At 40.3% G+C, this 20,776-nt stretch overlaps 1 long non-coding RNA gene across 1 annotated transcript; it reads right to left on the bottom strand.

Annotated features, from left to right (window-relative positions):
* Positions 1-2,919: 2,919 nt before the first annotated feature.
* LOC113009662 (uncharacterized) lies at positions 2,920-5,359 on the bottom strand. The gene is made up of 2 exons (XR_003270231.1): positions 5,219-5,359; positions 2,920-3,608 (listed from the first exon to the last, which is right to left on the bottom strand). It is a non-coding gene; the product is annotated as an uncharacterized LOC113009662 (long non-coding RNA).
* Between the last annotated feature and the right edge of the window lie 15,417 nt (positions 5,360-20,776).

The raw sequence follows: 20,776 nt of genomic DNA on the forward strand, positions 1-20,776 counted from the left end.
TGAGTTATATCAGCATTTCTTTTTTTAATTAAAATGTGATTGGTGATATTTTAGTGTCTCTAAAAATGGGCAATGTTTCTACAAAGGTACTCTGTAGATGTTTTTTACAGTAAAATCTTAATTGTGACTAAAATGTCAAAGTTGGACCATATAGACAGTTTCTTAGCCCACTTCCAATGGCCTCACAGACACCCTTAACTTTAAAAATGCAAACTAATACATAAAAAAAGATTTATAAGGAAATGGATTCGATTTAAAGAATGCTTCCACTAGGAGCTACATTTATCCATTCTGACAGGGCTTTACTCTATGAATGATACATCAAGAGTAATTTTGGAGGTTCAGTATCTTGCGAGAGAGTAGTTCAGCATGTGGACTGCAGGAGCTGGGGATTGAATCACAGAACCTTTTAAGAAATGCCTCATGAACCACAGCTGCAGCACATTTAACCTTCCATTCTTACACAGTATGTGCTAACACTAGTTGTTGAAGTGCTGCAAGCGCCCCTTCCAGCATTGAACAAAAAAAATACTGTAGATATTACATCCGCTTTTACATTAATTAATACAATCCATTTTACCTTCCATTTTATTATCACTGCTCTGCACGTCGTATTCACTTTCTCCTCGATCTCCTTCTCTTAGTTTCTTTCCTCTTTCTTTCTCCTCTCCGCCTATTTCGCAGTCTTGGTTCTGATGCAGCAATCAAGGAAAGGAACTCATTTATCAGGTCTGATGGCAGCAGGGGGTGTATTGTGCACTGTTGGAAGGGACTGCGTGTTAGACTGAATGCATAGCTTTAGGCTATTGCCCTGTTGTAAGGTCATTGTAATTAAGTTTTGGCTCACAGTGGTGGACTGTGCCTTTGAGGTTCAAATGTCTTTTCCCTCCATCTCAAAAGGTCCTTTTCTGCACGATTTGATTATGCGATCATACAAAACAGTCTTATCCCACACCAAATATTAGACTCTGTCTGTGAATATTGATTTATCTGTGGACTCAGTTCAGTTGGAATGAGTTAGATTCCCCTAACTTCCTCAGTGATTACTTTGTGGAAATAGAATATTAGAGTGTCAGTGATTGCTGCAGATGGGAAAGCTCAGGGCTTGACCGAACACTTGAGATTGCTAATCTAGGATCCTAAACTTGCTCTAACTTCAATTATAGAATTGAGGAGTGAGATGGGGGAAAAAAGAGGTGCAGACCTATTGATAAATTCCTCATCTATCTATCTATATCATCTTTCTCTTGCTCCACATTTTCCTTCTGACGTTTCTTGTATTCTTTTTTTTTTCTCTCCTTGCAGGCTGAGAAGCAGAGAATAGCTGCTTTCGTCAGCCTTGCCCGTGTGTCCAGCTCGTCTTCCCAACCCAAAGTCGCACACCACATCAAGTCAAGCGCAGTCCAATAAAAGCAGTCAGCCCCTCCCTGATGGCAAACTGGTCCAGATGTGGCTGCTCTTTGCCAGGCCCCACAGTCTTCTCGTGTGTGCGTCACTGTGCTGAGTGGCCCCAGGTGTTACGGTCAGTTTTGCTCCCTTTTACACTCTGCTTTTTCCTCCCTGTGTTTTCGCTTGTTTACATGAGTAAACAAGTTTTTCCTTTCAGCAGGGAAGAACTTGGGAATGCAGAACCTCACAGGAATCTTTCTAAAGCTCCACCGTTTTGACTTGAACCTTAAGAAAGGTCTTGTAGTGGTTTCCTAACAGCTGTGACTTAAAAACATCCAAAAGCACACTGAAAGCACATGAATGAGCCACAGCAGACAGAATTAGCTGCCCCTGTTACAGCATACTAGTGAAGGATTTCTGGATTTAAAAAAAAAAAAGAAGAAGAAATCATTAAAAAATCAATAAGTCATCAATAACCTTCCTGCGGAGTTCAATAGAGATAATGACCTGTGGGACACGCTGATATTGTATCCAAAGTACAGCTCATAGCAAAAGCACAGAAGGCCAGTGGGATCCCAAAACAATTAAATACCACAGCAAAGGATTCATATAGTTTGTTCAGGCTGGATCGCATGTTCGGAAAAACCCTCATTGTTATATAATAGCAGAGGCCCGGTTGAAGGGCAACAGACTGGTAAAGCTTCCCTGTTTCTTAAACACATGCACATCAGTGCACACACACACAAAAAGGGTTTTAAATGACAGAGAAAATGAATATTTCTGAATACTAGCCTAACCAAAAACACTGTTTACCTAAAACTAACCCAAACCTTCTTTATTTCACTGTGACTTTGTAAAGTGTGCCCATAACATAAGTGATATAATTCGAGTGCACACATAAAAACACATAATCATACACTGAAGAGAATTAAATCCACGTGTAAGAAATTCTTCTGTGACAGCAACAGTCATGAGGAAGTTGGTGTCAGATGACGCAGAAGCCCTGCTCAAACACTAAAGGGAAGTAAGTATAAAAATGAGTTTTTATTGTGGTCTTTTTATATAATAAAATAAAATAAAATAAAATCAGCAAGCGTCACTAAAGTAGCCAAAAGAACAACAGTTAGATCCCTTTCTGGGTTGCAAAGTGGCCTGCAGCTGCACAGCAGCTGAGGGCAGACTAAAACAGCTAAACAGTGCTCCTTATGTGAGATCTGCCAACTGGATGCATAGAGGGAGTTATCGGCTAAGCCATCCACTGATGTGGGCTGGCACTGAGAATGGCTGATCTGCTGGGACTGCTGCTGAGCTTGACTTTGTGGCCTGCCCCCAATTAATGCCATGCTCCAAAGAGATGTTGAATCCGCACGCAAACCTTGCTTTTGGTTTTTCTGAGGCAACAATTTTCAGAAAATTTCACAAATAAAAATCCAGTTGAGTGCTATAATAACACAAACAAACTGAACCGGACTGCATCACCCAGTCAAACTATTATTGTTTTTCTTTGTGAAAAAACAGTTGAGCCAAATATCGATAGAGAATGCGCCTCAAAACTTTTTACTTTTTTTGATTTTTGCTTTGAATATCAAAGAGAAGCTTTACAGTCATTTGCGCCATGTTTGATCTTTGTGACACAAGGAACACAAGCACTCTACAATATATGAAGCTCTTATTCCACTTACGTAACATAGCAGGATTAGAGCTTCTTCTTTTTTTTTTTCTTCAGTTTGCCTTAAAATGCTCCTCACACGTCTGACAGTGGGCTGAGCTGCATTTCAACTAGCGGTGTACTGTGGCGTATCTTTGAACAACCAAACAACTCAAGTGAAGTGCCTGCAGTCCTTTAAGCACTTTATCCTCAGAGCTTCGTTGGGCAACAGACAGGCAAAAAAAAATAAGAGAAAATAAAACAAGAGAAAAAAATGCAAATGAACGCTACGACACTTCTACATACAATTGACAACCACAACAAAAAGGCAGAGTACATTAAAAATATTTCAGAAGGCCAGACTCATAACTTTTAAACAATAGGAAGAGGGGAAAAAGATGGGGGAAGAGTGAGTGTGAAAGATATGAGTTTTTTCTTTTTAGAAGCTCCTTGGTGTCGCGTTGGGGATTCCATGTGTCTCATCGTCTTGTTTAGGAGTGCATTAGCAGCCAATGACACAGCCTCCCTCCCTCCTCATCGCTCTATTTTTCTTGTTGTCGGGGAGAGTGTCCTGAGGCGATAAAAGCAACCATCAGTACTCCTCCTCCTCCTACACCTCCTTTTCATGCAGAGATACGCAAGGGCCTAATTTTCCATCAGCAAAGCATGAAATCAAGAGAGAATGCCACACAACAAGCACTCTTATGAGGGGACACTTTGCCAGTTCACCCACCCACAGAAGTGTATACACACACACACACACACACACACATCTGCACTCACATGTAACACACCGACGCAGAGTCACATCCCTTCTGCATAAATTATGAAATCAAGTGGATGCTAAGCTAAAGTGACAATCACAAGCTTGCTGATGAGAGCATAAATGTGACTTTGGGAGATTGTTTGACAAATTACATAAAATTATGTGATGCTTGTTAAGTTTTCAGACTGTGTTTTTCTTTGACATGAAGATGATGCAATATTTTCTGAGCATTTTAAGTGGGAACTGCATTCAAATGCGGGCTATAAAATGTTGCAACAGAGCCAGACATGTCCAGTGAGCCTTGTCTAGGCACTTCTGCCGCATATGTCACTGGTATGCTAATTCCAAGGACTCAATTAATGTACTGTCATATGCATTAGAATGCCACTACTCCATCATCATACACTGTTAAACTTGCAGCCGTAGCCATTCGAAGTGTGCATACTAAAATAAATATGGCTGCCACACACAGTACTGCACATATCGAGTGTCAAAAGAGTCAAACAGTCAACACCCACTGCATTCGCATTTGTATCTGCTGTGACTAAAATATATGCCTACCTATACACAAGGCTAGATACCGCTCAAACTGTTAGTGTGATGATCTGTACATATGTGATTACACGTACCGGAGGTTGTATCACTGAGTAACAGTATACAGTATTTGAAACATGTATTTAAATGGTGTTTCTACAATATGAGTCAGATCTTAGACCTTAGGTGCTCCTGTTATTTGTATTGTTTGAGGCCTCATATTACACGCACTAGGTAGAGAGCAGTCTGCAGCATGTTAATATATAAACTGGTGCAAAAATAAGTAGGTGAAATTTCCCTTTTAATAACACTTCAGTAATTTGGCACACCTGAACATGCATCTTAAAGTGCCACGATGTCCAAACATTACATTTGTGTAAACTAAAATTATGCAGATGTGTGTTATTTTCCATACAACATTAAGACTATATATAAAAGATGGAGATGGCAAGCGTTAGCTTTTTCGCTTACATCATTTTGTCTAGAGCCGTAAGTGACCATATTTACCGGAGTGTGAAGTCTTAAGTCATCATCTAAAACTAGTGAGCTTGGTTATCTCCACAGGTGCAATCCAAAGGCACAAATACTTGCTAATTAGTATCATGTAACAGGCTAGAACAATGTTAAACCCTCACCCAAAACTGAGGCACAGACATTCTGGATGGGCTGTAACACAAAACACTATAAAAAGTTCAAAAAAAGCTGCTAAAAATGCTCCAAAAAGGTATCAAAACCGCAACCAATTGGTAAAATTTGCAGCAATGAGGCCTAGCAGCCAGTGAGTGGCTACAGTGACCTGTGTCATTAATTAGTGACAGAGATCAGAGATCAAAAAAGCTGTAGACATGTTATATTCGCAGCTAAATCTGGAATAGACTCACTTTTGGACCAGCTTCAAGCAGCCATAGAGGTACTGCAGCTCTCTTCATTGGCTTCATTTTCATTGCTGCCACTCTATGTCTGTCGGTTAATCCTGCTTACCTCCGTCAAGAAGTGGGCGTGGCCACCTGGCATTCATTTGGCACATTTGCCCTCCATTACTCTCTTCTGTACCTCTCCTCGTCATTCTTTGCCAAATCGTTGTACTACTGAATCAGTGTCACTCAGGCCACTTCTGTTACCACGGTTTTACTTAGATTTTATTTCAGATCACCTATCGTCTACTTACCTATCCTCTTAATCGTAGATACCTTCTTTTGGTGTGCTTACTGCCATTCTTGACTCAGAATAGAAAACCTGTGAGCAGAGTCAACTGGTCCATAAGTCAAATCAGTATAAAAAACCTGTGTTTAAAAATATGAAAACACAGAGGGCTGAACTGTGAGTAACAGCCTTGGAATCCAAAAGAAACTTACCTGAGAGTTGAACCTGTGGAACTATAAAGCCTACCTACTGAACTGGAATGAGAAAGTGCCAGTTAAAAACACAGTTTGTGTGAATTAAATCTGTAAGAATTTTATTTGGGACCTCGTGACTAAGTGAAGCTCACAAGATCAATATTCTTGTTTGTTATACCTGCAAAGCTTTCATTAAAACTGGTCGACCGTTCATGTACGCCCACTAGGTTTATGTGACTGAGGCCTTAGGTAAAAATGTCACAGAGTGAAAGAAAATCCATGAATCTGGGCATGTTATTAATATATTAGAATGAAGATGGGCTTTTTTTGTCTCCATGGAAGACTAGAGGAGTTATCCTGGGATCTTGTAAAGAGTATAGTGGGCTCATAGAAACTCAGTATTTAGTGTGAAAAGGCCATTTTCCATTCACTACATTGTATTTAGCTTTCAGTGACTGTAAATGCATTATAAAGTACACCAAAATCACACAATTAAACCAAACTAGTTTATACAGCATGCAGCCCTTTCTCTATGTAATTTTTTTTCTTTCTAGGATCCTAATTTGGCAGACATGTAAATTAAATGTAATTTTCTGTTTTTTACAGTTTGTATACATCAACAGCAGGGACATGATGATTTTATTTGCAATATCAGCCTGTGGTCAAATAGATATCCACACAACGTGATCAGAAAATTCACACTGGCTGACTGCCAGTTATTGCAAGTTTCTATGGCCGGATGCATTAGATCACAGAAATAACCATGGCCAGCCAGTCTAATTATTCCTGGGAATAAAGGGAAGAAAAATAAGATCATAGCAGAAGAGCAGAAAAAAACCTCCAGCTCCAGTGGCGAATGAGACCCAGCGTTGCTTTATTCAGAAACCATGTCAGAGACCAACTGCTAGGCTAAACTGAATAGTACTGTATCTAAGTTTTTTATCGACTTGAAAAAAAAAAAAAAGGCAGTTAGTTATTAGGACAGTAACACTGACAAACACTACAGAGGATGGAAAGCTTTTTCTCTGCTACGCACACAAACACAGAGAGAAGAAAAAGATCTCACAGTGCTGACTGACAAAGATGCCCTGCAATATAGATGACGAGAACAAAGCTTCCCATAACAAACTCCAGTCATATTGAGACGATTTCCTTTTCAATAATGAATCGCCATCAGCATCACGCGTCAATACTGCCTCTGTGTTTTGTGTGTGCCAGCATGCGTGTGTGAGTGAAGAGAAAAGAGGGAGAGAAAAAAAAAAACATCTATCCTCAACGAGAACAAAACTTCTATATTTAATCTGCACTGAGAACAAGCAGGCATGCAAAGTCAAAAACAAAACAGGGATAGCAAGCTGAGGCTTTCTGTGGCATGCAAATCACATCCGGACCAACCAGCTGCTGTGAGCTTATCCCCCACATCTTTGTGATTGACAGGATTTTTAAAATGTGTAGATTATAAATATTTATAATTGACTTAATATTGACTGTATTCTCTCTGTTTGGTTGAACTTGTATGGAGAGAAGAAAAAAATAAGAAGGAAAAAAAAACTTTAATTTCTCAAAAAGAAAAAAAGAAAAAAAACGAGCACAATACCACAATCCAGTTCCGACTTCACATAAATAACCCTCCCTGCGAGCCCCAAAGTGTTTTTGTATGAATGTTCAGTAGCCTGCTTTCCTCGCAGAGGGTAATTAGGATTATACTGAACTTTCTGCTTTTGTTAAGTCTTCTTGAGAGTTCAAAAGTTCTCAAAGAGGTCAACATGGTCACGTTCACCTTAAAAAAAAAAAAGAGGTGACAGTTGGAAGCACGGGCCAGATCTCTGAAAATTACCCCTATAAAAGCTCTCCGAGTCAGGCTAATAATGCCTGTGGAAAGGTGCGTATTCTTGAATATTTAGAGAAGCAGGCAGAGCTCGCTTGTTGTAACTTGTAGTAACTTTATCTGCTTAAGAGATATGAATGATAAGAATGCAAACACAAGTGGCCACATTCAAGATGCGCACATCTTCTCGTGCACCTCTGGTCAGCTGCCTCGACACACCCTACAGGCCACTGGCTGGCGATGACTGCTGAATTTTGAGGTACAGCAGAGCAGCGCTCTGTGACTTTTAGTTTGAGTGGTGTCAATGTTATGTCATGTGAGACTGCCAATATCAGGGGGACAACAAAGTGAACTGTGTGGGCCTGTGTGTAATAATAAGCCAGCACACAATGCCATGCCAACACAATTTTCACCCACCATCCATTTTTCCAAAATAAAGTAAATAGACAATTGACACATTGGAAGACCTCCAGTGTGCATCAGAGGTGCAGGTACAGGGTTGACTACAGCTGAGCTAAAAGCTGCAGCGGTACTGCCTGAGAATGTTACAATGGCAATTGATTTCCACTGTGCCAGCCAGTGATGACAGAGCCCACTAGAGGACATCGGACACACAGGGCGCTAAGGCCATCCTCATGAAGTCCGTTTCTGATTGTTTGGTCAGAGACATTTACACCAGTGATCTACTGGAGGTCATTTTGTAGCTCTGGCAGTGTTCATCCTGCTCCTCCTTGTACAAAGGAGCAAATTCTGGTCCTGTTGATGAGTTAAGGGCCTTCTACTGCCCTGTTCAGCTCTCCTAGGGTAGCCGCCTGTCTCCTGGAGTCTCCTCCATGCTCTTGAGACTGTGCTGGGAGACACAGCAAATCTTCTGGCAAAGACATACTCATGGGCCCTCCTGGAGACATCCTGGAGACGTTGGACTACATGTGCAACCTCTGTAGGGTCTAGGTATCACCTCATGTGACACTGACCCAAATGGAAAACTAGTGGAAAAAACCATCAGAGAAGATGAGGAGTGACCTTAGACCTTAAACCTTAAAGTGAGAGAAAACTTTCAATCCAGAATTGATGTCTCTATTGATTACAATAACAAATAGCAAGACACTGTAGTGATTGTTATATTATTTTTTTATTTGATCATTATCAGTGAAGAGGGGACAGGAAAGATGGACAGGAAGGGTCTCATGGTTGAACCCAGGGTGCTGCCTTCTTAGTTCCTGAGCTAACCCAGAGAAGCAAGCTTTAACTTTTTGATCACATTATGTATATTGACTGGACTCTATTTTCAAGAAGCTGTAACCTGAAGCTGCACGGTAGCTAACAACAAAAGTGGCTTCATTGTGCCTTGATTCTGTAGACAAAGATAAAACTGAGAGGCACTGAAAAGGTGTCCTTGTACAGTCCAGCTCCAACACAAAAGCTATGGCTGGCTGGAAGACGAGTGGAGGAAACACTGTGCTAGCACAGAAATGGGATGGGCCTAACCTCTAAGAAATTGAAATAGCTTTTGGCCTTTGATTGAATTGCACTATGTGAGCTCACTACACTGTATAAATCCTCTCTGTTTCTTTCTGTCTAACTCTCTTTCAGCTCCACATCAAAAAGGCCATCTGCAGTATAAAAAAAAAAATGGCCAGCCAACACACCATGCGCTCCCATCTCATCCACAAGTTTCCTCTGCCCAGCATCCAGACACGGCGCTGCCCATCGTCTCATCAATTTTCCTCTTTGATTTCATCACCAAGTAAAACTAAAGTGGCATAATAAAGTTTTATTTTGTAACAGAACAAGTTTTACAACCGAAACTACCTGAAAATCAGAAAGTCCAAGTTGTGACCAGATATTAAAAGTTTCTGATTTAAAAAAAATAATAAAAAAATCATCTTGGTGCAAACAAATACACAACCTTTTATTTTACAGTCTCAATAATGAAAACTGCTTTAGATCCCACAGAGTATTAGGATTTAAAGTGAGCATGAAACACAAACCCTTCAAGCAGATTAAATTTCAAATCAAGCAGGCCATGTAAATGATGTGGTGACAGGGGGCCCAGTGCAATTAGCATGCCGGGCTAGTGTTAAAGCAATTAGGCAAAACAGACGGCAAGAGCACCGGGGCTAAGCATGGGAAGGGAGAAGGACGAATATTTCCATATTATTCTTCAGGACATGAAGAAAATGTGTGTCTGTGTGCGTGCATGGATGTGCGTGCGCATGTACAGTTTGTTTGAGGTCGTTTGGCACTCGACTTGTTTGTGGATTCTCAGAGGGAATCAGAGGTTAATGGGAGCTAGACTTTGTTTACTGACAGCCTATCCAGCCATTTTTGTGAGAGTAAAGGGAGGGGTTGGGGCTAAATAACAAATGCTGTGTTCCTTGAAACAAAAACGGAAGAAAAAAATAATAAAAGGGAAATAGAAAACACTGACTCTCGTGTTGCTTTGGGGAATCACAAAAACATTTACTGGTAAACAACCCCAGAGCGGAAACTCTGGAAACCACTTTGGGGAAAAAGCAGACACATTTGGGCAAATCTCTCAGGTGGAGCCATCAAAAGCACTGTCGGCTTGTACACAGAGACATGGCAGAAAGGACCACCTGGAGACGAGGAGCGACATTCGTTTGAGCGTAAATTACTCAAACAAGCATGCCGGGAATGGCATTTATTACTTGATGTTTCCCAGTGGGAACCGTGTTAGATGACTCTAATTCAAACAAGGAGTTATGATACACAAGACTGTACAAAAACAAACATGCAGTACAGTGCATAGGAAGTTGTGTACGGTGAAATGAGGGCCTTTTGGGATGCAAAGTAGAGGAGTGACTCATATCTGTCTCTTTCAGTGTTGGAAGAAATACGAAGATATTGATGAGTTTTGTATGAAAATTTGGTGTTTCTCATGCTTTGGTTGTAAAACAGTGGAAACAATGGTTGAAAGAGTAAACACAATTAAAGTTGGAGAAACAAATTAAGACAAAAAAGAGACATTAACACAAACAGACCTCTTAATACTGTGCTCTGATAAAATGTCTGAAAACTTTTCAGAAGGAGCAGAACGCCCTGGCGCAACAGGATTCCTGGTTAAACCTACAGTATGCAGCTAAAATAGATTACAGACTGTATAGACTGTATATGAAAGATGGACACAACCACTGTGAGGTCATCCATGAATGTGTAGGCTCCCATTTTGATGCCTCACCTTTAGATTTATGGATTACCCCTTTCTCCCTCCAAAGCCAGAATTGGAAGCATACGTACACAAGAACAGACTGGTCTATTGACAGCAAATGCTAACAAGTGTGAATAGACTGCATGGGTGCAGATACACACTGCTAATTATTGCAAAAAAACAAAAAACAAAAACAAAACAGTCCACAGACTTCTTGGATGGTCCATTAATACATTTAATCACACGTCAGTTCATATTAATTGTCAGACAATGGTATTAAAGATGTAGCAAAAGGCACCAACACCGTGACAGCATCCTGTGGGGATTTACTATGTGAGAAACTGCATTATTGACACATATTCAGATTTTGCATGTATAAGTATTTTTCCATCAGCAAATAGACCAGTTCTGTTTTTTAGTTGTTGTTATTGGTTTTAGGTGCATGGTTTTATCCCATTTTTAGCCGCACAGTTTGGCTAAATTTTAGCTGCTCGGTTTATCTGCTGAATTTGGTTATTTCATTTTACCTGTTTAATCGTTTGAGGGTTGGTTGTAGTTTTAAGTTGTGTTATCTAAGCTGCATGTCCCAACACTTAATTAATTTTAGACTAGGCTGTCTCTGGGCATTAACTAGATTCATTTTACTCAGGCGGCTGTTTTTATTGATTTTTTTGTGTGTTTTTGTTTATATTATTGCTTATTTTATTAAACATTTACAATTTGTATTTTTTAATGAAGATTTTATTTTACTATTTTATTCTTCATTTTGAACTGATAAAATCAATTTAAATGCAGTATTTGGATTGGAAGCAACGTCTACCTTTGTAGGGAATTAACGGAAAGTATTGTGAAAAAGTCTTGAACACGTCATTTCTTTATATTTTGCTAGGAAAATTGGAAATAAGTGCAGCAATTTATTGAAATGTGTGAAAATATGTATGGGAATATGTTATATAAGGCAAAAACAGATTTTGTGCAATTCTAAGGAGCTTAAAAGTCAATATTTGGTATTTTTCAGTAAATGTGTGGTATTCTTATTGCTAGTGCAGAAAGAATAAAGGTGTCGAAGAATAACTTCAACAACTTTATTCTTACTACACTGACAGTGTGTTTGGGATCATTGTCATGCTGAAAAATTAAGCTGTTGCCAGATAGAAAACATTGTATTGTGGATTAAAATTTGACAAGACTTTCATGCGTTTATAATTCCATCAGTTTTGACAAGCTCCCCTACCAAACTGACTGAAATACAGCCCTTAACCATGACAGAGCCTCAAAATGTTTAAATATGAATTTACTCCATCAGACCTGTTGCCCCTGATTTTCAGTCCAGTTCTTGTGTAATTTGACATGCCTTTTCTCCCTCTTTCCTTTCCTTACAACTGGCTTCTAGACAGCCACCCTTTCACTGAGACCACTTCTGATGAGGTTTCAGTGAACAGTAGGTAGATCAGCTAAAGGGCCAGATGCATCTCTCAGTTCCTGTATCAGGCTTTTGTTGGATTTTGGCCTATTTCTTAAGGACATGACTTTACTGATTGCTTACTTATTTGCAGCAAATTTTCAGAGCTGTCACTTCTGCTTCTGTCTACTTTCCTCAAATGTTTTAAGGACACACTGCACACCATGCCAAGGTATGACAAGCTTTTGGCTAGAACTACACTCAACAAAAATATAAACGCAACACCTTTGTTACTGCTCCCATTCCCCATGGGATGGACGTAGAGACCTAAAATTCATTCCAGATACACAATATAACCATCCCTCCCAAACAGTGGTCACAAATCAGTCCAAATGTGTGGTAGTGGGCACATCTGCTATATTGAGATAATCCATCACACCTCACAGGTGTGCCACATCAGGATGCTGATCTGACATCATGAGTAGTGCACAGGTGTACCTCAGACTGCCCACAACAAAAGGCCACCCTGGAATGTGCAGTTTTTTGCGCTATTGGGGGTCTGGGGACCCAGAACCGGTCAGTATCTGGTGTGACCACCATTTGCCTCATGCAGTGCAACACATCGTCGCATGGAGTCTATCAGATTGTCAATTGTGGCCTGTGGAATGTTGGTCCACTCCACTTCAATGGCTGTGCGAGGTTGTTGGATATTCGTGGGAACTGGTACACGCTGTCGTATATGCCGGTCAAGCACATCCCGAACATGCTCAATGGGTGACATGTCCGGTGAGTATGCTGGCCATGCAAGAACTGGGACATTCTCAGCTGCCATCTGCCCTGAACAATGTGAACCATGATTCATCCGTGAAGCGTACACCTCTCCAACGTGCCAGACGCCATCGAATGTGACCATTTGCCCACACAAGTCTGTTACGGCGACGAGCTGGAGTCAGGTCAAGACCCCGATGAGGACGACGGGCATGCAGTTGAGCGTCCCTGAGACGGTTTCTGACAGTTTGTGCAGAAATTGTTTGGTTGTGCAAACCAATTGTTCCAGCAGCTGTCTGGGTGGCTGGTCTCAGACGATCTTGGAGGTGAACCTGCTGGATGTGGAGGTCCTGGGCTGGCGTGGTTACACGAGGTCTGCGGTTGTGAGGCCGGTTGGATGTGCTGCCATATTCTCTGAAACGCTTGTGGAGACGGCTTATGGTTGAGAAATGAACATTCAATGCACGGGCGACAGATCTGGTTGACATTCCTGCTGTCAGCATGCCAATTGCACGCTCCCTCATTGCTTGTGGCATCTGTGGCATTTTGCTGTGAGACAAAACTGCACATTCCAGGGTGGCCTTTTGTTGTGGGCAGTCTGAGGTACACCTGTGCACTACTCATGATGTCTGATCAGCATCCTGATGTGGCACACCTGTGAGGTGGGATGGATTATCTCAATATAGCAGATGTGCCCACTACCACACATTTGGACTGATTTGTGACCACTGTTTGGGAGGGATGGTTATATTGTGTATCTGGAATGAATTTTAGGTCTCTACGTCCATCCCATGGGGAATGGGAGCAGTAACAAAGGTGTTGCGTTTATATTTTTGTTGAGTGTAGATTTGGGAATCTTTTTTGGAGGGGGGGATAAAATTTTATTCCTATCGACTTGTGTTTTTCAATGATTCAACTAAAGACATGCAAGCAAATTATATGTACAAATACATTCCTCTGAAAATGGTCAGGTACAAAGACTGGACTGAAAGGGAGCAAAAAACAGCCCATGTCCAAAGAAAAACTTTGAAAGACCTTCAGAAAGATTGGAGAACTATTGCCCAAGATCTCCAGAAATAAGGTACTGGGTAAAGACTTATTTGTGTGTTCCTAATAATAAAAATGTAGTACATGCAGACGAAGTCATTCAATAACTTATATTTGTTACACAGGCAGCACAAAACAGCCCAGTGAAACCAACAGCTTGAACCAATTTAAATCTTATTTCGCCATCATTGGTTTTCTGTGCACATAATGAAACAAGAGAAGGGTAAATGATGAGGTTAAAAAGGAACTGACACATTTTGTAAAACTAATATTTGCTGACTGACAGAGTTTTGCTTTGAGTCAAGTTTCTGAAAATATTCTGGCAAAAATCCTCGGGTGCGTGTTTTGCTTTCACATTTACTTGCCATTAAAGTGTATGACCTGAGAAAACAGCCTGAGAGAAAACACAAGAATTACAAGTACAGTATTTACTGTGTGTTTGTGTCATGGGTTGCTTAGATACCACATCCCTAGCGTGCGGTGAGGTGACACCTAATTACAGCACAGAGTCTGTATTAAAGGAAGGTAAATAATAGACTTTAATTCAGGAGAACGCAACAAGCACACAGCAGCTGTTTGTGTTAAAGCACAGTGCAGACAAACAAAATGATCCAATGCAAAGACAAAAGGCGTGGCTCTTGTCAATGTGATTGCTTCAGTTTACTTTTTCATATAGGGAAAATTAACATTTTATTTCTTCATGGGTTTTAAAAACATAGCGTGTAACCATAAAAGGAAGGCAATCACAACTGTTGGAAAAGCCATAACTGTAATATCCTGTTTTTGCTATCACATGATTAATGTGCTCCAAAAACAGCTAATGATATAACCCTTTCCGAGGAATTCCTTTAAAACAGCACTTATACACCCAGCTCAATTATCTGAAATTTAGCCTAAATTGAAATTCCACAGACTGTAGTAATTAGTTTCTGTTCAAGTCACTGCCATGAATGCATACTATGTAGAACAACCTATCACAATATGTACCACCATATGGTCGACATGGCCTATGGGCTCTGTGAGAATCACTTCATGGAATGAACAGATCTCAAGCAAGGTGAAGCAGTGTTTTGTTTAAGGTGTACGCTTTATAGACAGATGAGGAGACAGAAAGAAACGAAGAAGTATTTCAGAATCAGATGAAAAGAAACCAAATCACTAAGTCTTCAAACTTAAGGTCAAGCCCAATGGACAGAGGGGATAACACTATGAGGAAAAAAATGGCCCAAACCGGACAAGACATTGAAGTATATCTTGTAGCCAAGAGAAACAAGTGACATGATGTAGCCTACTACTGTATCCTAGTAACACAATGCCAGGAGGGGGAAAAAGGGAAGAAAAAAAACAATGGATGAATACATTTATTCCCAGACTTCAGCAACATTTTCCTGCAAAACAGGAAAGATGACAGTGGAGAGGGATATTCCACAGTTGTTAATCTGTTTCATAATAACTGGTTCACAGCAATTTAAGAAGCACTCAAGCTGAATCAAGGGGAATTTTAGATGTTTGCTTTGAATCACTGGTTTGTTCATCAGTTATGGTTTGTATGCAAGACAGGATGCATACCTGGTTTTGTGTTGTGTCTGCTAGATTCTTACCCTACCATCAAGATCCAGACAACTTTGTGTGAATCTTCTATTTCCCAGTTTAGGTGAGCCTGTTGAGCCTTTCAGCTCAAAGCATGGTGGCCATTCTCCTCTGATCTCTGACATCAAGAAGGCCTTTTCACCCAGATCACCGGATATTTTTTCCCCTTTTTTCGGACCATTGTCTGTAAACACTGTTGATTACTGGATGTTTCTGAAATACACGGATATGCCGATCTGGATCTAACCAACAGCCACAACACATTTAAAAATCACTTACCGTATGTTTCGGACGTGCACTTAAAATCCTTTAAGTTTCTCAAAAATTGACAGAGTGCCTTATAATCCAGTGCGCTTATGTATGAATTCTGGTTGTGCTTACTGACCTCAAACCTATTTAATGTGGTACACGGTGCTCAAAAATCGTTTGATGGATTGTTGGAGCATTGCGGCTATTGTAGTCAGGAGCCTCAAGGAGTAATCTGGGTACAAAACTCCGTCTGCTTCAGGTCCCAAAGTCAAACAAACACTGCGGCATCACTGAGAGTTAAAAACTGTCTAAATTCTTTACCTTTCTCTACCTTTGATAAAATGATCAGCGTTGCTGCTTTACCGGGTGTAACAATTAAGTTTAACATCCATGAAAACAGAATTTATTACATTTAATGGGGTTAGAAGTTAGCAGGAAGCTAGCTTGCTAGTTTCCACCTAAACATGACATACCATATTGAAAGATTTGTAAAAAAAAAAATTAAATTAAAACGTACAACGCTGCTATCACTTCCAACATAAATGAAGACAGAAAACTAAACAGCAGTAACTTTTGTAGGGTTACTGAAGTTGGACTAGCTGGTATATAATGATGTGCTACGTGATTACTAGCGACACAGCTATGTTAGCATAACATAAACACAGTGAAGCTCGATAAAAGTTAACATGAGGGTTCCCGATGGTTAGGGACAAATGCGATCGCATGGCAGGACACTGTAAATGGACCAAACTTCAGTCAGGAGAACAACTGAGATAATCCATCCACAATACGAGGTTAGTCATTAATATACTGCAGCAACATGCGAATAGAACAGCTGCAAGAGAATTCATCATTAACGAATAAATGGTACGGAAGTGGAGGAAGCAAGAAGAATGAGTTAAGTAAAGTTTGACTTATCTGACTGTTTTGTTTCACTTAATGCTCCTCATAATCCGGTGCGCCTTATGTATGAAAACAGACCCGTTCATCAACAGTGCACCTTATTGTCCGGTGCGCCTTATGGTCCAAAAAATACGGTAAATTACATTACTTCCCCCTTTTGATGCTCAGGTTGAACTTTAGCAGGTGACCACTGCACGCCTACATGCACTGACTTGCTGCCATATGACTGGCTGATCAGACATTTGCAGATAGTCAAACAGGTATACCTACTGTCAGCGAGTGTTTCTGCTGTCAAATTCTACTAAAACAATGTTCCTGTCACTGTGAACACATTCACAGCTAGATTTACCAGCTTTTCAATGCTATTTTACGGTCTACCTCTTGTAATCTTTTGCAACAATGCCTTCTTTACCGTAATGTTTTTACAGTGAACTGTGACTTTGCATCATTAAACACTGCCATATTCAACATGTTAACACCCTGAACATATATGTTGACCAAACCTGATAAATCAGTAAGATGATTTGACATCATGGTTGCCTGGTGGTAGGTACTGCTAGCTAAAAGTTGTTCCTAGACAACCAGCTATTGTAAATACATCACACATCCACGTGATTTACATTCCAATGAATGTTGGCAATTGCCAAAGGGAAAAGTACGGAATTACACTGTAAAATTAAACTGTTAAACTTTGGCATATTCAGTATGTGAGTGAACTTTCCCTCTATTTTTACAATGTACTTAATGATTATTTGAAATATAGCCAAAGAAAAAGTTTATTACTAAAAAATTATAAAGTATTAAGAAAATTGACAACAGTCAGGCTGTGTAAAACTTCTATTTTGAGGCCTTTGTTTTGCTTATTAGTACTGTACTAAGAACTGTGTTTCTGTACTTTGGTATAAACTACATCTAAGTTGTTTATGAGGTATGAAAAAACCCTTCTTAAAATTCTACTCAGTTCTCCATAACTACGAAATTGCAGGGTACCGTGCACACACACATGTTCAAGTCTGTAACAGCTCCCTCTGATTACACATTTCAAAATTTATGTCTGTTTACACATGTGACCCTTCCACAAAGTCCAAAACCATCAAATCATTACTGTGGGTAACACTGTGTATTTTATCAGCATGACTGGATATTTTGGAAGATCAGAGCCCCATTTGTGGGCAACAATATTTTGGTGGTGACTGCACTTAAGCTGTCTCCTGCTTTCAGAAGGTTTTGGAGCCTAAAAGACCAAGAAATCGAGCATTATACCTTGGGCATGGAAAAGAACATGAATGGATGGAAACAAAAAAATCAATAAAGGCTTTGGTGGGATTCATGTGATTCTTCCATCACTGTTTAATGTCAAGTTCCCTTTTTTTAAAGAAGAATTTTTGTATTTCAAAACTGAATATGGCCCCCACACCGTGGAAGCACTAGTGAGCACTCCAATCTCTGGTTTTTTTTTTTTGTTATTGTTTTTGTTTTTGCCAGCAAAGATTAAAAGATTAACCATGAAAAGTTAAAGATAAGCATGATTTGCGGAACCAAGGCAAAATTCTGAAGGATCCATCTAATCTGAGGAACAGTCAGGGAGAAGGAGTCCAGGTTTGCTTTCACCTGTCACATGAAGCCATTTCCTAATTTCTGACCTATGATGAACAAGTCTCTGGCTTAGAACAAAGGGCCCGCTAACAAAGCTTCCCACTGAGAATTGACTACGGACTTGGTTGCTATTTACATACAGATGCACAGGCAGGAATTTGCATAATGTTTTTTGTAGCTTGGTGCTCAAGGGAGCAGCATTGTAACATATTGGTGCCTAATGAACTCTGAAAAAAATTGATTTTCCACAGAGTAAATTAAGAAATGCATTATAGCTGTTAAAGCAATCTTGGGGGAAATCGGAGCCTTCCTCTGCTAAACTACGCTTGATAAGTAATAAATTACATGTTACACTTATTTGCTTTAATTCATGCTAATTTTGCCCAATTAATGTATCACTGTAGTTCTGAGGGCAGCCACTGGAGATTTAATTATTTATTGGATTTCGATGTGTGTGTGTGTACATATGTGCCTGTGTTTTATCGTTGGCATATGATGAGTGTCTGAAACATTTGTGGCTATTGTGGGGTACTTCATGCGACATTATTTGTTTTTTGCATGGTTTTTCCTATAATTATAAGCGTTTGTGTAAGAGCGCAAGCATATGTGAATGTCAGAGCTTAGATTTAAATCCAGTCTGCCGGGAGTTCCTAACAGAGGCTTGATTGTCAGTAGACTCTGAAGGCTCTCTCTGCCTTTCTCTAACACACACACACACACACACACACACACACACACACTTGAACTAGTTTTGGCTGCCTTCCCATCCTTCCTTCCTCCTTCCACCCCCCTTTGCTAGCTAGCAGGGTGACTCATTGTTTACAAGCTTTTCACTCTGGTGTCCTATCACCCTGCCCTGACACTACTTTTCCATTTAATCACAGCGATTGCTTGTGGTGGCCACCGGGCCTCAGCACTTGCACTTCCCTCCATGAGCCGTCTCCTGTGTTGACTGTTTTTGTCCATATCTGGCTGCAGCTTTTTGCCACTTATCTTTACAGATGAGTTTGTTTGTTTTTTATCCTCAGTGGCCACTAGCAGCATAATTAAAACGGGAAATAATAACATGAATCAGATTTGAATGTATGAAAATCAAAACAGAACTGAAAATGTGACCCTTTGCCCTTTTAAAGAATCAACTACCAGCCGACTTAAGGATGAATGCACATGTGTCTACACATATACTGGACGAGTCAATGGAATCAGCAGGCCACCGGTGAAACCTTCCTTTGCGAGCATTTGGCAAAATAGCTGGAAAAATTTACTGATGAATTAGACTTTTGTTTCACCAGGCTGCGCCTGAGATTAAGCCTCTGCTTCCCTCCTCATAACCTGCCCCTGAAGACGCTCCTCCCAAAACTGAAATGCAAGTAAGCAGGCAACTTAATCCAACTATGTGCAGTTACATACTTTATGCAAATTCAGGCTTTACCTATAAAAAAAAATGCTTGAAAAAGAATGACATGATGGCCTAGTTAGCTATCAGCCTGCTGTCAAACCTCATAAAAACTAAAAAGAAGTTAACGCTACTTTGTTTCTCTCCCATTCAAGTATTCCTTCTACCCCTCCACTCACTTCTGAGGCATCCACTAAGTATCTACCCCCATCAGACCAATATTAAAAAGCTTAGCTGCCAATGGTTTTTCAAGTAAATTAGAGAAAACAAAATCTCTCAGATTAGTCAATTAAGTGGCACATTAGCCCGAGACTTAATTAAAAGATAGCGGGGCATACAGTCTTTAAGGATATAGAGAGGCGACGGGAGTGTTTAAACAGCAGATTGAACAAATGGCACTTATTAAAAACTTGACTGTGAGTCACTTGACACCTCGCATATCCCCTGCACCTTGAGCTACATAAACAGAGTGTCAGCTCCCCGGGTTCCTGCTATGCAAATCTCGGGGACGAGGAGAAGAGAGGAAGCGCACTCGGTAGACAACATCCCTGCCTGAAACGTCAAGACGCCCTCCTAAAATCAGCGGCTTAGCATCTCACACTCTCTCCACGCCACACGTGAATAGTGATTATTAATGTTTTTCAAGGCGAAAGGGAATTAAACTCCCCTTGAAAAAGGAAGTTTAGGTCGCCTAAAGATGCAGTTTGTAACACAGAAAGTCAGTTGATGGGTTTGGCTCCCCCTAGAAATGCATCTGTTTGAACCCAAACCCCTTCTGAGATAATATGTGTGTGTGCCTGCTTGGTGTCAACCCCTCTTTGAAAAGCATCCTTAATTAAACCTTTTGTTCTTCCGAAATGACAAAAAAGCCGAGCGAGGCGAGCAAAAGGTAGTTACTCTGTCAGAGTGCTAAGACTGAAGGTACACTAAAACATCACAGTTCACTGCTCATGTTGCCATTTCAGCGTCACTTTCTATCTGGAACAATGCGACAGCTGACAGCTCGCACCCAAGAATTATCACGCTAAACTGAATTATTTCTGCCACGTGTTAATTTATTAACAACCTGTGCATGCTCTAATGTAGACTGCATTTGCATATACATTTTTAACCTCAATCGTCTTGAATATTCTTTCTGGTGGGAGGTGGGG

The sequence above is a fragment of the Astatotilapia calliptera genome, chromosome 17 (genome assembly GCF_900246225.1).
Source record: "Astatotilapia calliptera chromosome 17, fAstCal1.2, whole genome shotgun sequence".
Taxonomy (NCBI): domain Eukaryota; kingdom Metazoa; phylum Chordata; class Actinopteri; order Cichliformes; family Cichlidae; genus Astatotilapia; species Astatotilapia calliptera.